Source organism: Fundulus heteroclitus, chromosome 3 (assembly GCF_011125445.2).
Source record: "Fundulus heteroclitus isolate FHET01 chromosome 3, MU-UCD_Fhet_4.1, whole genome shotgun sequence".
Taxonomy (NCBI): domain Eukaryota; kingdom Metazoa; phylum Chordata; class Actinopteri; order Cyprinodontiformes; family Fundulidae; genus Fundulus; species Fundulus heteroclitus.
The window spans coordinates 13,700,739-13,717,586 of NC_046363.1; the positions used below are offsets into that span (position 1 = coordinate 13,700,739).

Genomic DNA, 16,848 nt, shown 5'->3' on the forward strand with positions numbered 1-16,848 from the left:
CATATCCTCGCCAAAGTGAGATGAGAAGATATCCTACTCATTTCTGGTTGTCACCCTTGGGTGCCAAACAGCCCAGTTTAGTTTTTTGACTCTTTAAGTTTGCTTTCAGTCTTGGAAGAACTGAACAGTCCTGCCCTGCAAGGGACGTTGAATTAAAAACAAAATACAAATTATTTATATGAGATCCCACCAGGCCTCTCTACTAAGGACAGGTTGACACTCCACAACAGAAACCGCCTAATTTCCAGCAATGGATGTGTGTATTGTTTCTGGTTGGTTTCAGCAATTATTATAATTTGAAAGAAACTTGAAATCCTAAATCCAAAAGATAATTAAAAATCTTTAAAAGTTGGCTATTATTGTCCCACACATAAGGATGTGGACACATTTTAGTGAAAGACTTGTACAACAGTTCTACTGCGCACTCATCACATGTCTGGACATATTTTGTTGTGCTTATTATTTGTTTCCCAATTTGTCTTTATATCTCATTGTTAGTTTTTTATAACTCACCTGACATTTGTTCTTGGTTAAAGCAACCATATCAAGCTATATTTTACCCATTTGGGAGAGATTATTTCAATTAGTGGACGTCACGCGGTTGCTGTGGAGATCCTAACACCTGGTCTGCAGAAGAAGACAGAAATGAGATGTTTACGAGATCAGGCAAGATTTTTGGATCTTGTAATTTGCATTCTCACAGAACTTTTGCAGCTATCTATGGTATTGTTTGTGTTGCATTTATTTTTTCGCCTCAATATTCCTTGCAGGGCTCATTAGTATGAAACTGTTTGATTTCTTACCTCTTATAGGACTGAAAGCGCACAGAAAAGCAGAACCAGTTTGAATAACATGAATTAAATCTTTGTTTTTTTTCCTCATCATTGACCTTTGAAGCGCTCAGTATCATAAAATCCCCACAGACATAAGATATTTTCCACCCGTTTCACATGACACCCATTTTGCTTAACACTTTCATCGTCTTTAAGCTGTTTTGTGACCTGAACTTGCTTTTAGTTTATTTAGTAACATTCCCCTAATTCTTTTTTAAAGTTAATAACAAATACAAACGTGAACAGTGTTATGCATTTTAAGCATGGCTCAGCTGAGGTATGCCGTGTGCATTGCAACCTGCATTGTGTGAACACAATTGACATTTTAAAAGGTGGCTTTTAAAGCAATTGAGTCACAACATTCAGAGACGGTTATAATAAATGCACTCAATTTGGTGTGTGCCATTTTATAGTGCTTCAAAAGCCTATTGGCATATTCATCCATATTGAATGCAAATGCATATTAATAAAACACATGAAATCATCAAGCCATTGAGAGTTTGATGCTTAACAGTAAAAACCTGATTACATGACAATGGTAACAATTGAGTCCAAACAATAACCTTTTTAAAAGTCAGAAAAATAATGTGGATACATTGCTGGCATAAAAAAAAACTATAATTACCACCTAGTTAGATGTTTTTTTTTCTGCTCTGCAGTTGCAGTGTGCATATGAGAATGCACACGGGTGGGATCACCAAGCCTTTAGCCAATCCCATGTGACCTTGATGAACTGTAGCCACTCACAATGTGAACCCCAACTCTCCTTTCAGCAAATGACAACATTGATCTAATTGCTCAGAGAGTGTCCAGCTTAATAGCCACCCACCCGTCACTCCAGAAATTAATTGTGGAGATTTTCTTAATTAGCTCCTAATGCCTTGTGACATGCACCTGAAGGGAGCGCAGTCAGTCTGATGGGGGAGAAAAACGTGCCGCCGCAAACAGCAGATTATTTTTATTTATTTCTTTTTCTTTTTTTCCATGTTGAAAACAATATATGCCTGTGATCACACACGGCACTCGTGTCGCCTAAGATTGCTGAAAGGTGTCATTGCAAAGTGTTCATGGACTCTGCTGTATCTTCCAAGCTTTTATAAAGGATGTAATACAGTTTGGGGGAGAAAATCAACACTATTCTGTATTTTCAGAGGCTAAGAAATCCTCAGCCACGACAGCATTCTTGTGAAAAATATATGTCCTACATACAAGAATTTCCTTCCCAGAATTAGTTCCAGAGAGGAAATCCACAACAGACGAGCATGCGCTTGTGATGGATTAATTGGAAACATAAATATGCAGAAGGCTTTCTTGGCAAAAAAAAAAAAAAAGAAAAAAAGTAAAACACCTAGGAATAAATCCATCTTTTATTGTTGTAGCACAATCTCATAATGAATTATTCCCAAAAAGTCTGACATTTCATTTGGCCTGATTTCTGGTACCCCTGCTGTCAATATAGTTTGCCAACAGGCAGCACTTATGTGGTCTTTTCCTGTGATATTTCACAAGAATTATCTAAGATACAGAGAGAGTGTGTCATGTTCGGCTTGAGATGTTTCGCCCACATGCAGAATACACTTGACAAACAAGGTAGATATAGAAAAAGGTTTATTTAGTAAGGTAACTGGAAACGGCCAGACTACGCCGAACAGGATCGGAACGAGAACCAGGAGGACGGGGAACCGGATCAATCTAGGGGAAGGAGAGATGGATTAGCTACAGAAGGGAAACGAGGGGAGGGTGCTGCTGGACGTAAGCTTACCACTTAGCAGGGAAACCAGACCGGGGAGGAGGCAGTGAGGCTCAGCGCTTGTTAGGTGGAGCCACAGGTGTCTGGGAGACCAGAGAGCGGAGGCAGAGGTGGGTCCGAGCAGCACCAGGATATCCAGGGTCCAGAACAGCGGGAGAGACCAGTAGACGTCTGAAGGAGGTGGGGGTCCGAGGATGAGGAACTGACTTGTGAGGAACACGGAGGAGTCCAGAACAGGAGCCAGCACGAGTGAATGTCCTTGAGGAGTCTGACACAGGAGGAGGACTTCGAAACACACAGAGGAACCTGGGAGACACAAAGGTAAGAACAGTCTTAATGTCTTAACCGAGGATTTGCAGGGCTGGAGGCTACGGCTTGGTTGCATACCACAACGGTAACACTCTGGCATCTTCCTGCTGTCTGTGAGCTGTTTAAATGGAGCTGTCTGGTGCTGCTCAACCATCCGCAGGTGTGTGGGCTCCGCCCCCTTGGTCAACACCAAACACCTGTGGAAGGAAACAAGTGCAGCAGAACCGGCAGCAAGCTACACGGTCCTGCTGGCTGAGTCCTGACACCACCCCCCCCTCAAGGGTCGCCACCCGGCGACCCAGAAGAGGAAGTAGAAGGACGAGAGGCGATGAAGGCGTCGATAAGTGATTGGTCCGGGATGGAGGAGCCAGGGAGCCAGGAACGATCCTCCGGACCGCGACCAACCCAATCCACGAGGTATTGGACACCTCTACCTCGTGGACGGGAGGCCACGATCCCTTGGATCACACGTCCCTGATGGTCCTGGGTGGGTGGAGGGGGTTCGGCCGGAGGGCACAAGGGACTTGACACGACGGGCTTGATCTGTGAGACATGGAAGGTTGGGTGTACACGGGAGTGGGACGGGAGACGAAGACGAACAGTGGTGGGACTGATGACTGAGGTGATCTCATATGGACCGGTGAATCGGGGAGATAACTTTCGTGCGGCTGCTCGGGAGGGGAGGTCTCGGGTGGATAACCAGACTTGCTGACCAGGGTGGTAGGTGGGGGCTGGAACCCTCCTCTGGTCAGCGAATCGACGATTCTGCTCAGCGGTTTCTTGAAGGGCTTGATTAGCCTGGGTCCAGATCTGACGGCAACGGGTGATGTGGTCTTGCACAGATGGAATGGTGATCTGGTGATTGTTCTCGGGAAGGAGTGGTGGTTGGTATCCTAAGGAGATCTCGAAGGGTGAGTGGCCAGTGGCAGAGGAAACGTGACTGTTGTGAGCATACTCAATCCAGGGGAGGTATTTATTCCATTCAGTGGGGTTCTTGGATGTGAGGCAACGGAGGGCGGTCTCCAGCTCCTGGTTCATCCTCTCTGTCTGACCGTTGGTCTGAGGGTGGTAACCTGAGGTCAGAGTATACCGGGCCCCAAGGGCCGCGGCAAACTCCTTCCATACCCGAGATGTAAACTGGGGACCACGGTCAGACAGGATTTCCCGAGGAATTCCGTGAAGTCGAAAAACATGTTTAACCAGGAGCTGGGCCGTAAGGAGAGCGGAGGGGAGCTTGCGGAGTGGAATGAGATGACAGGCCTTGGAGAATCGGTCGACCACAGTGAGAATGACTGACATGCCTTGGGAGGAGGGGAGTCCGGTAACGAAATCTAGTGCAATGTGTGACCAGGGACGTTCGGGAACTGGTAAGGGCTGAAGGAGGCCGGCGGGAGGTCTGTTAGATGGTTTATTTTGTGCGCATATGGGACAGGAGAGAACAAACTGCTTAACGTCCTGGAACAAAGTGGGCCACCAAAAACTTCGGGCGATGAGAGTCTGAGTGCGATGGATTCCGGGATGTGCAGAGAACTTCTCAGAGTGAGCCCATTGAATAACTTGAGATCTTACTGAGAGAGGTACGTAGGTACGATTCGGTGGACCGGTTCCGGGGTCTGGGTCTGTAGGCAGGGCACGGGTGATGAGATCCTGGACCTCCCACTGTAGAGCTCCAAGCACCCAGGAGGGGGGTATGATGGCTGCTGGTTCCTTCTCGGAGTCGGGGGAGGTGTACATACGGGACAGGGCGTCCGGCTTGACGTTCTTGGACCCAGGGCGATAGGAGATGGTGAGATTGAAACGGGAGAAAAACAGAGACCAGCGGGCTTGACGGGGATTTAGTCTTCTGGCAGTCTGGATGTATTCCAGGTTCTTATGGTCCGTCCAGATGAGGACCGGCTGCTCGGAACCCTCCAACCAATGTCGCCACTCCTCCATGGCGAGCTTGATGGCCAGTAGCTCTCTGTCCCCGACGTCGTAATTTCTCTCCGCCGGGGACAAACGCCTGGAGAAGTAGGCACACGGATGGAGCTTCTGGTCTGCCTTGGACACCTGCGATAGGACGGCTCCCACACCTGTGTCGGAGGCGTCGATCTCGACAATGTACTGCCTGGAAGGGTCGGGGTAGACGAGGACGGGTGCTTGGGAGAACTGGTTCTTGAGACTGACGAAGGCTAAGTCTGCGTCAGGAGTCCAGATGAAAGGGATCTTGGTGGAGGTGAGTGCGTGAAGAGGGGCGGCGATCTGACTGTACCCGCGAATGAATCTTCTATAAAAATTGGCGAAGCCCAGGAAGCGCTGGAGGTCTCTTCTGGATCCGGGTTTGGGCCAGTCGAGGACTGCGCGGATCTTCTCGGGGTCAGATCGCACTTGGCCCCCCTCCAGGATGAGTCCAAGGAAGGTGACGGAGGATTTATGGAACTCACACTTCTCGGCTTTGACGAAGAGTCTGTTTTCGAGGAGACGCTGGAGGACTTGTCGGACGTGCTTGTGATGTTCTGATGGGTCACGGGAGTAAATCAAAATATCATCCAAATAGACAAAAACGAAAACATTGAGGAAATCTCTCAGAACATCGTTTACCAGGGCTTGGAAAACAGCAGGAGCATTGCACAGGCCGAATGGCATGACCTGGTACTCAAAATGTCCAAGTGGTGTCTTGAATGCAGTCTTCCACTCATCTCCCCGGCGGATCCGCACTAAGTGGTAAGCATTACGTAAGTCCAGCTTAGTAAAGATGGTGGCTGATTGAACTGGTTCTAATGCGGAGGAAAGGAGCGGGAGAGGGTACTTATTCTTAACAGTGATGGCATTTAAGCCACGGTAGTCTATGCAGGGCCGAAGGGAACCATCCTTTTTACCCACAAAGAAAAATCCTGCCCCTAGCGGAGAAGACGAGGTGCGTATAAGCCCTGCGGCTAGGGACTCCTTAACATATTTCTCTAAAGCTAGGCGTTCGCTCTGGGAAATGTTATACAGGCAGCTGGATGGCAACGGAGCACCGGGCAGGAGGTCAATTGCACAGTCATACGGGCGGTGCGGGGGAAGAGAACTAGCCTGCTCCTTACTAAAGACCTGCCCCAGGTCGTGATATTGTCTCGGAACTAACTTAAAAACATCGGGGTCTACCTGAGCGCAGGGCAGAGCGGGGGTCTGAGGCGACGGAACAGCCGACTGTAAACAATTAGCGTGACAATTAGGTGACCAGGTCTCTACCCTACGGCCGGCCCAATTGATCTGCGGGTTATGATGTTGAAGCCACGGGAAACCAAGAACCACGGGTGCCTGCTTAACAGGAAAAATAAGGAACGAAACACGTTCATGGTGATTACCAGAAACTACGAGTTCTAATGGAACTGTTTTGTGAGTAATCTTCGGAAGATCTCCCCCATCCAGGGCAGAAACCTGGAGGGGTGAGCTAAGGGCAACCGTTTCGATTCCGGCCTGTTGAACGAATGCTCTATCTACTAGGTTGAAGTCACAACCTGAATCAATTAAAGCTGACATCTTAAACGTATCTCGGCCAGAAACGACCACGGCAGGCAAACAAAGGCGTGGAGGAGATAACTGGTGTGGGTCCGTTGGGCTCTCCTCTATAACCGACGGACCTGTTCTTTTGGCCGATCGGGGCACTCTCTAATGAAATGAGCAGGAGAAGCACAATACAGGCAGAGCCGAGAGCTCATTCGTTGTTGCCTCTCGTCGGGCGTAAGACGAACGCGGCCCAACTGCATAGGCTCCGGTGGTGAGGGAGGCGCTACAGCGGATCTGGTGGAGGTTCGCTCGCTAAGAGCCGGTCGAAAAACTGGCGGTCGCTCGAGGCGGCTCTTACTGCGCGCCCGTAAACGGTTGTCCAATCTGACCGCCAGAGCGATGAAATCATTCAAAGTGTCGGGCCGCTCAACACGCGCGAGTTCGTCCTTAAGGGACTCATCTAAGGACTGGAGAAAAACAGACGTAAGTGCTCGCTGTTCCCAGCCAGCAGCCGCCGCCACGGTACGGAACTCAATAGCGTAGTCCGCTACTCGTCTGCCCCGCTGACGTAAGGTAAGTAGTCGTTGGGACTCCTGAGCCTCATCTGATTCAGCAGCAAAGACTGTTTTAAACTCTGTAATAAAATTGTCGAAAGTGCAACCGAACTGCTGACAGTCCGGAAAACGGGACTCAGCCCACCTCAGTGCTCGGCCCGTTAAAAGCCGTAAGATAAATGATATCTTAGCATAGTCATGTGAAAAAGTACGTGGGGACCGATTAAACACAAGGGAACATTGAAAAAGAAAACCACCACATTCTCCAGCCTCCCCAGAGAACTTTTCCGGGGACGGCGAGGAAGACTCATTTACAGGCGGGGACGTATCTGCTGATGTCGGTTCGGGGGAGGAGCTGGAGGACGCGGAAGGGGCTGGTTGAAGGTTAGTACTAACCAATCCCACGAGCTGATTAAGCTGGGTGGCTAAACCCTGCAGCTGTCCTTGTAAGCCCACTACCGCGGCTTCTAACCCCCGAATCTGATCTTGTTGTGCTGTTACTGTTTGCCCGAGTGTATCTGTGGGAGTTGTTTGGCCAGAGTGTTCTTCTGTCATGTTCGGCTTGAGATGTTTCGCCCACATGCAGAATACACTTGACAAACAAGGTAGATATAGAAAAAGGTTTATTTAGTAAGGTAACTGGAAACGGCCAGACTACGCCGAACAGGATCGGAACGAGAACCAGGAGGACGGGGAACCGGATCAATCTAGGGGAAGGAGAGATGGATTAGCTACAGAAGGGAAACGAGGGGAGGGTGCTGCTGGACGTAAGCTTACCACTTAGCAGGGAAACCAGACCGGGGAGGAGACAGTGAGGCTCAGCGCTTGTTAGGTGGAGCCACAGGTGTCTGGGAGACCAGAGAGCGGAGGCAGAGGTGGGTCCGAGCAGCACCAGGATATCCAGGGTCCAGAACAGCGGGAGAGACCAGTAGACGTCTGAAGGAGGTGGGGGTCCGAGGATGAGGAACTGACTTGTGAGGAACACGGAGGAGTCCAGAACAGGAGCCAGCACGAGTGAATGTCCTTGAGGAGTCTGACACAGGAGGAGGACTTCGAAACACACAGAGGAACCTGGGAGACACAAAGGTAAGAACAATCTTAATGTCTTAACCGAGGATTTGCAGGGCTGGAGGCTACGGCTTGGTTGCATACCACAACGGTAACACTCTGGCATCTTCCTGCTGTCTGTGAGCTGTTTAAATGGAGCTGTCTGGTGCTGCTCAACCATCCGCAGGTGTGTGGGCTCCGCCCCCTTGGTCAACACCAAACACCTGTGGAAGGAAACAAGTGCAGCAGAACCGGCAGCAAGCTACACGGTCCTGCTGGCTGAGTCCTGACAGAGTGATCCTTTTTTTACTTAGATCTTGTGTTATGCTTTCTTCTCTTGAGCTCTCCCTACAGGTTTTCCACAGGAATTAAGCATGGTGACTGTCCTGACCATGGAAGATGGTTCATTTTGTGTGTCGTGGCCATATGTTTTGGATGACTACCCTGTTGTTGTATTATTTGACCCTGGTATTTTAAATTGTTCAGGCACACTAACAAGGTTCCTATGGCCTTTGATGGAGAAACAGGCCCATTCTCTCACATCCTCCACCAGACTTTAAAGTGGGCACGAGCTGCTTTTCCACGTGCTTGTCCGTCATTTATGTTAGACTCACCTCTAGTGCTTGTTGCTGAAAATCTAAATCTTACCCTAGTTTCACCAAAGTGTGCAGTTCCGGTTAAAGTCTTAGCAGAGATTAGGAATCTCCTCGTTTACGTTTGTGATAGACGGACAGAGAAAGCTATTTTTGTGGAATCACCTTCGGACCCATCCAGTTGGCATGTCGATAACATCTAATGCTTGTTTTGACCCCAAGATGTCTCTCTTTGTAGAAATTATCTAACAGAGAGTTTTAAAGTTTATTTTTTTTTCATCTTCCCTACTATCCTGCTCTCTTTGTGCATGCTCCCCTATTTTGCTGACCACAAATGCCAAATGATTGATTAAAAAAGTATACATTTAAAGAAATAACTGAGTTACAGGTTTTTATTAGCTGTAGCAATCAGCAGTCGATCAATGATTTTTGTTAAAACGAAATATCTCTTAATGTGGATTATTTCAACCCGCTGGAAAAATTTACTGAAGTTAATGGTTGTATTTTTCAAATCTTCTCCGGGGGAAATATTCAAATACAGTACAATACAAAATTAATCTATTCTAAGGTGTTTTACACATTTCTATGTAAAACAAAAGCAATGTCGATGAACTTCAGATGAAGCATTTTTTTATATATACTCCTGGGGTGAATGCTTGAGGATAAAAAAATAAAAAAACTCCACACACTGATCAGAATATTCATACTGCAGCATTCTGGCAGACACAGAGGAGACAGGAGAGCTGCATTTATGAGCCATGAATTAATATGTGACATTTAATCTTGTCAATGAAAAGTTTGGGCTTAATGTACAACCTCTCAGTAAAGCACTGTGGCATGAATCATCGGACAGTGACATTTTGGATCTGTTATCAGGCATGCTCCACAGACACTGCAGCTCATTTTACCATAAAATTGAAGAGCAGGGAAAAGTGTGCAACAAATGATGCTATCTAAGCATATGACTGAGCACATTTGTCCTGTGCAGAATAATTACATGGTCCTCTGTTGACACTAATGTGCCACATTGTTGCCTGCAGCGACTTTTAAGAGAGGACAGCTTAACTTGTCTGTTAAACAGTCTACGGAGAAAACTCCTGGCTTTTCACAGCAGGGATTTGTGTCAATTATGTGGCAAGACTGAACTCTGTTTTTTTTGGGGGGTTTTTTTTGTCTTTGTTTTAGTTTATTTCCCCCTCCTTTAGTTCAGCTGAACATTTTGGTCACTAAGCGTGAACCTAAATACGTCTCAGTGGGAGGATGGATACTAGATGTGTGTGAGTAGCTGTTAAGGGGCAATTTTGGTGTCAAGGATGACTGGCTGGGTGCACAGATAAGGTTAAAAACAGAGGAAAAGAAACTAGCTCCGTTTAGGATTCAGGAACACTTTGCTTATCCGTTTCATGGACAACTTGGCAAAAAAAAAAAAAAAAAGGTTTAAGCAAATAAACCAAATTTCAAATTTCCCTGCATGCTGTTTGCTCCACAGAGCAGCTGTTTATTTCAGTGTTTTTATGCAATCGATGGTATGTGGTGAAAATTTTAACTTATCCTTAAGCTTTCAGAGAGAATTTGATGGACTGCTTGTAAAATCCACAGCCTGGCCAGGATTTCTTTTCGTTCCAGACTAGAAAACTGCTTGAAAAAAATGTGTTAATCTCTTCCCAATTTGGTATAAAGAAGTACATCATGTACTGATTTAGAGCAGTCTTTTATTATAATAGTCTTGTTCTTATCTCATCTTATGTGCTGTCTTGTTAAAATGCAAGATGGGTGTTTGATTGAGTTATAATTTTGTTCTATTTTAATATCACTGCAGTCCTTTCCACTGAAACTCTAATGGCAAAACAGAGGTGGAAAAGGTTGGGAATGTGTTCCTTTTTCTGTTGTGGTAGATTTGCTGAATCGTGCCAGCCTTGAAAGCATCATTATAGCTGGCTAACGGCTTGGTATCCTGCAGGCACATTACGCTGGCGTTGTTAGGAACGGGTGCTGAGGAGTTCAAAACTTTATCAAAACACTATTAGAGTTGGTAAGCTTTAAAGACTGTTTGAGCATTTGAAAAATCAATGCCCATTCCTACAACCTTAAATGAGCACAAGACTTGTTCCTGTCTATCGCTCTGTTGCATAACAGCTTTCACAACAAAAGTTTGGATCAAATGACAGTGCTTTGCAAAGGTATTCATACCTCTTGAACCGTTTCACATCCCGTCACATTATATGTATTTTATGATTCTATTTTGTAGATCAACACGAAACGTTGGGGATAATTGAAATAGCAAAAATCTAAAAAAAAAAGTTTAATCAGTAGTTTAACATTTTGCATAATTTGTCAGGTGTTACATATGTTGTATTTTGTCAGCACTTTTTACACTGATAATCCTGAATAAGATCAAGTGCTATGCCCTACACAAGTCATTGTATCGGTAAATAGTGTCTGCCTGGGTGCAATTTAAACTCAGTAAAAATTAAGGTTTTCCTTGAAGGCCTCGTGGTGTATTAGATATCTTCACCAATGTATTCATTACACCTCTAGAACGGTGAAGTTCCCACCTGCTTAAAACGATCACCCATCATCCCCGTCCCCAAGAAACGGACCATCGCAGGTTTAAATTACTATTGACATATCGCCCTGACATCTGTGGTCATGAAAGCCTTTGAGCGCCTGGTGCTGAAGCATTTCAAAGATATCACAGGCCCCCTGCTGGACCCTCTGCAGTTTGCCCACGGGGCAAACAGGTTGGCAGAGATCCTGGGTTTACACTTAATCTTGCGCCACCTCGACCATCCAGAGACAAACGCCAGCAGACTTCAGCTCAGCCTTTAACACGATCAACCCTGACATCCAGAACCAGAAGCTCGCACAGCTCACAGTGCCGTCCCCCCACCTGTCAGTAGATAACCAGCTCCCTGACTGACCGCCAGCAGCAGGTGAGGCTGGGGAGCATCTTCCCCTACTCTAGAATAATCAACATCGGCACCCCCGCAGGTATGTCATCATACACTAATGACTGCACATTTGCAGACCCGTCTGTGAAACGGCTGAAGTTTGCATATGACACCCCTGTCATTAAGCTGATCCCATAAGGTGACGAGTCTGCATGCAGACAGGAGGTGGATCGGCCAAAGACTGTAGAGGGTCTGTACTCCCTGCTTAACTTAAGGAGTACAACCTTCCTCAGGAGGTGCTGATCATCTTCTACACTGCCATCATGCAGTCCGTCTTGTGCTCATCCATCTCTGTGTGGTTCAGTTCATCCAGAAATCTAAACAGGTCCAAACTGCAACGAACAATTAGAACTGCTGAGAGGATCATCAGGACTGCTCTTCCATCCATTCATGACCTACAGGTGCAGGGCGAGTAAAAGGGCAGCTTAAACAGCTGTCCACTCAACCCATCCTGGTCACGGGTTTTTCAGATTTTTACCGTCTGGCCGGTGCTACAGAGCACTGATGGCTAAGACGAGTGCTCTGATGAACACTTTACAGTCAGGGTAACCAGCTATTCTGCTGTGAAAATAGAAAGGCTTATGCCTTTTCCTTGAATGTCTTTTCTGTTATAGATTGTAATTTGCTGTACTGCTTGCTGTTACTTGCCTGCCTGTTTTTTTTTTTTTTTTTCAAAATGCAAACTTTGGAATCCAAAGTCAAATTCTTTATCTGCGCCCACAAATGTGGCAAATAAAGTTTATTCTAAAAATGCTAGAGGACATCAGTTAAAGAACAGTATCATGACCACTAAGGACCACAGCAGACTGATCTGGATAAAGTTGTGGAGAATGTTAAAGCAGAACTAGGCCAAAAAAACAATATCCCAAACTTTGAACAAAGACATCAGTCATCTGCCCAAACTGACAGGTGGGGCAAGGAGCCAAGCCTTAAATAAAAAAGACAACCAAGTAGCTGATTATGAAAGGCTTTTGTCAGGTGAGTACAAAATTGAACTTAATGGCAGTGATGCAAAATGCTATGTGATGGATAACCAATACCCTACATCAAACAGAACCCACCATTTGTCTATGATAAAACATAGTGGTGGTTACATCATACAATGGGGATGCTTTTCTTAGCACTGACATGGAAGCTGTTGAGAGATTATGGAAACATGGATGGAGCTAAATGCCAGGTAAAACTGTGACAAACGCTCTCTGAGGCAGACGTTAGACCTTTGACAGATGATATCCTTCCAATCTGACTGAGCTTGAGGCTTTTAGCAAAGAAAATTGGGCAAATGTTAAGGAATAGCTACCCAAGAAGTGGCTGCACGATCAGCAGAGATTGACTAAGCAGGGCTGATTGCGTGACACCCTTCAGATTTGTATTTTATTTTTTCAGAAGACCATTTAGCGTTTTCCTTCGACTTCACAGCTAGCCGCTATTTGTTTTGGCCTATCACAAAATCTTCATAAAATACCAGGAAGTTTGTAGTTGTACTATGGAAAAAGAAAATATAAAAAGAAAAGTTCAAAGGGTTTCAGTTTTTTTTAAAGGCACTTTCTACCCTGGAGCAGTTTTTCCAGAAAAGGAGCTGTCACCTCAAATCTGTGCCACTCGTGTGTGTTTTCACAAACCATGAAAATGATTATTTCAAATAATTCTGAGGTCTATCTCATCCCACGGGTTCTCCCATGCCAAAGCCCATCTGTGTCCTCAGCTCTGTCTTCTTGAGGCCTTAATGAGCTCCTTAGATCTTTGTTTGATGACACCACCACAGAGCAACAGTGGAGACAAGTCCAGAACAGACTGTCAGGAGTTTACAGGAGATGGAGTCTGTGGTTTAATTTAAACGACGATTGTACTTCCACAAGCCCCTGACTTCATTCGTTGAGAGTTTCACTTTTAGTAACAGTGGGTTACTTTCTAAATATGTAATAAAATCTCATGATTTTCACTTTTTCTTAATTTTTTTTACATGTTGACGTTAGCAATGGCCCGTACGGTAGTTTATGGAGAGGTTTGGTTAATGATTATTCAACTTATTGAATAACCGATTGGCTCTTCTTAGCTGTATGTCTTACTGATTTGCAAGTTTTTAAAAAAGAAAATCAGTGTGTGGCGAATACCACTAATTTACCACAAATGCTTTCAGGAAGCAAGATTAAAAGCTGTAGCCGGTCTACTGCTCAACCTGGATATTTCTTAGTAAAGGTGCTGGAAGCCAAAAATGGTCCAAAAGCAAACGAAAGATTTCACAGTTGAATGTAAGCTCGTATGCTCTGATGGAGGTCGTTCTGACCGGAAAACTTATTAAACATTAAACAATGAAATCTTGTGCAGACAAAGTGTGCACAAACAGAAATCTTGTTTGCATTAGGAATTAAGATTAACAATTTAAAAAAAAAATGTTTTCTCTACATAGACCAAGACTTTTTACATTTGTTAGATGGTCGCCTTATCTAACAGGCTATCCAAAGAAGAGTGTTATGACAACTGTTTCCCTTTTATTCAAATTACAAAATATCACCTTGAAGGTAAAATAATATATATATATATATATATATATATTGCTGTTTCTCTGTTTAGTCCCTCTGCTGAAACATAACTGCAGGCACAGATGGAAATTGAACGCGATCTTTAATTGAACTGGCCCTCCTTCGATGGTCTTCTGCAGACTCGTCTTTCTTTTTGAATCTTCTCTTCCCTGTCAGGATATTGCAATCTAATATAACATTACAACGTCCAAGCCCAATTTTTAAAGAGGTTGGCTGCTTAAATGGAGCATGTGCAAGGCTTCCTCTGGTAGTTGTTAGGTGCATCAAAAAGTTTTTGATTCACTACATAAAAGAAACAACAAAGAATCCTTTCCAGAGGGAATTAACGAGCAGTCAGTGCAAAATGATTTGGACGCTTTGCTGAGCTGCCAGCTGGTGATCTGTAAAGTCTCTTCATCTGTCCTGCTCTCCATTAGTCTGTCAGTTTGAGTACTAGTTTAGTCAGGGTGCCTTGACAACTGCTGACTGGGTTACCATAGAGTTTTTTGTGGATATTAAGCTTAGAAAAAAAAAGTACTTTTAATGACCGCTTCATCTTATGCCATCATGAATCCGACATTATTTTGTTTTAAGTGTTGGTTTCTTGTTGACAGTTTCAGAAATTGGAGGATTTACATGAACATTATTGTGGGAATTTAAGTCCTTACGTACATCTAAAAGTTTGATAATTATAAACATTTTCTCCAATGTGCGGATCTTGTACATCATTTGATTAGGTAAAGTTTGTCTGGAATGACATATGGAGGTGTGTTAAAAGCACTTTTAATGGTTTCTAACCATTTTTTGAAGGGCTGGGTCATATGAAATTGCAGCAAAATTATCAGAACTGGTGTGCAGCATTAACAAACACTCACCATGCCAAAGACAGTGAATCAGACAATCAGATGGCAGCGTCTTAAAGGTATACTATGCAACCGGGGTTGATTTTCCAGCGAGGCTCCCCCCAGAGGGCGAAAGTAAAAGTGCACTGTCATAAAGATGCTCAGCTGTTCTGGTTTCTCCGTCAAGCCAGGCGCGGTTGTTTTGAGCTTAGCAGACAGGCGAACGCAACGAAAAGTGGGAAAAAACGGCAGTACAAACAATGACTAACACAGTGAAAGTATGAACATCAGGCTTCCCGCAGCGCTATCTTGGCGAGGCCGCCGCTGCCGCCTCGGCAGTTTTATTATTATTATTATTTTTTTTATTTTTTTATGTTGGCGAGACGCTACCGCCGCCGCCTCACCAAGCCGCAGCCGCCGCCGCCGCAGTAGCGTCTCGCCAACATAAAAAAAAATAAAATAAATAATAATAATAATTATAATAATAATAATAAAACTCGATATGCTTGCATGTTTATTTGATGTTAACACGCGGTTCTTTGTTGCTTTCGCGCGTGCATATAGTGAATGGCAGGGCAAAAACACATGGAGTTCTCGCCGTAAAGCAAGACCGACTCTCGCGGTCTTGCACGAGACTTCTGAGCCTGTGTGTGCGGGCCGTGAGCTCTTGCAATTGCAAGTGCTGTATTTCCCCCACAGACCACCAGGGCGGCCGAGAAAACCTTTGTTCGACCTGAAATTACTCATTTAATCATCCAAAACGGTATGGAACACATTAATTAACTGAAAAATGTTACATAGTATGCTTTTAATGCAATTAGGCACCTAGGTTTGGTGGAGGCAACATGCTGAAGTTCAGACTTCATCGGAATGGAGACAAAAGAGGATTTAAGTTACTTTGATTGTGCTATGATTGGTGGCACCGCACAGGCTGGTCTGGGTATGTCAGAAACTCTTGATCTACTGGGACTTTTTTTATGCTGAACCATGTCTCATTTTTACATAAAATAGGCTAAAAAAGAGAGAAAATCTTCAGTAAGCTGCAGTTCTGTAGTTGAAATTGCTTTGGAGATGTCAGACGCCAGAAGAAAAAAGGCAAACTAGTTCAAAAGAAGAGAAATGCAACAGAAGCTCAAATAAATACTCATTACAAGCAATATCACCATCTCCCAATTCATCATGTGCTGAACCTTCTGGGCCGCAGCAGCAGAAGAATGAACCAAGGTGCCAATGCTTTTAGTTAAGCGCAGCAAACAGGAAGTTCACACCGGCTAATCAAAATTCAACAGTATGTCTGGTGGTGGTGTGGGTGTGGGTATTTTCTTGGCACAATTTGGGTCCCTTTTTACCAGCTAAGCATTATTTAAATGTCACAGCCTGGCTGGGTATTTTTAGCTCCCGTGTCCATCTCTTTATGATCACATTGATCCCCTGCTGATGATCACTTCCAACAGGATAATAAGACCATGTAGGGAAGCCCAGATCTTCTCCAGCTGTTTTTTTTTTAAAGATGTAAAATGAGTTTAAAGTTCTTCAGTGGCTTTACAGTTACCAGATCTCAAGCCAATAAAACAGCTTTGAAGTGTGGATCCAAAAACTTGTTCAATATGTGTTATAAAGCATTGGAGCAATTATGAAGGCACGAGGTAATCCAGCTCAGAACCTGCAAGATGTGCCCGACGCTGTGGTCGGCCAGTGCATTTTGTTTTTAGTTCTGAGTGAACAAAAGTAAGTCATTTCTGACCTGGTTTTCTTACAGCAGCGATCACATGGATGGTTTCCACACTACTGTACAACCGTGTTTTCTGTTCGGGGGACAGGCTGACATTTTACCTCCGCGCGGTGGCAACAGCACTCCTTCCTGTCAGATCTGTAGCAGCGGGAAAAGGCCGCTGTCAGTTATTGTTCTGTGGTGATTATGACTTTTTGCGAAATCCATTTTCTCAGTTTGAAGAAATTCTAGCAGGTGGACAAAA

The 16,848-nt window shown here is 44.9% G+C and overlaps 1 protein-coding gene across 1 annotated transcript in view; it reads left to right on the forward strand.

Annotated features, from left to right (window-relative positions):
• zgc:110410 (LFG_like domain-containing protein) overlaps positions 1-16,848 on the forward strand; it is a 39,287-nt gene that overhangs the window by 870 nt on the left and 21,569 nt on the right. The window lies entirely within an intron of this gene.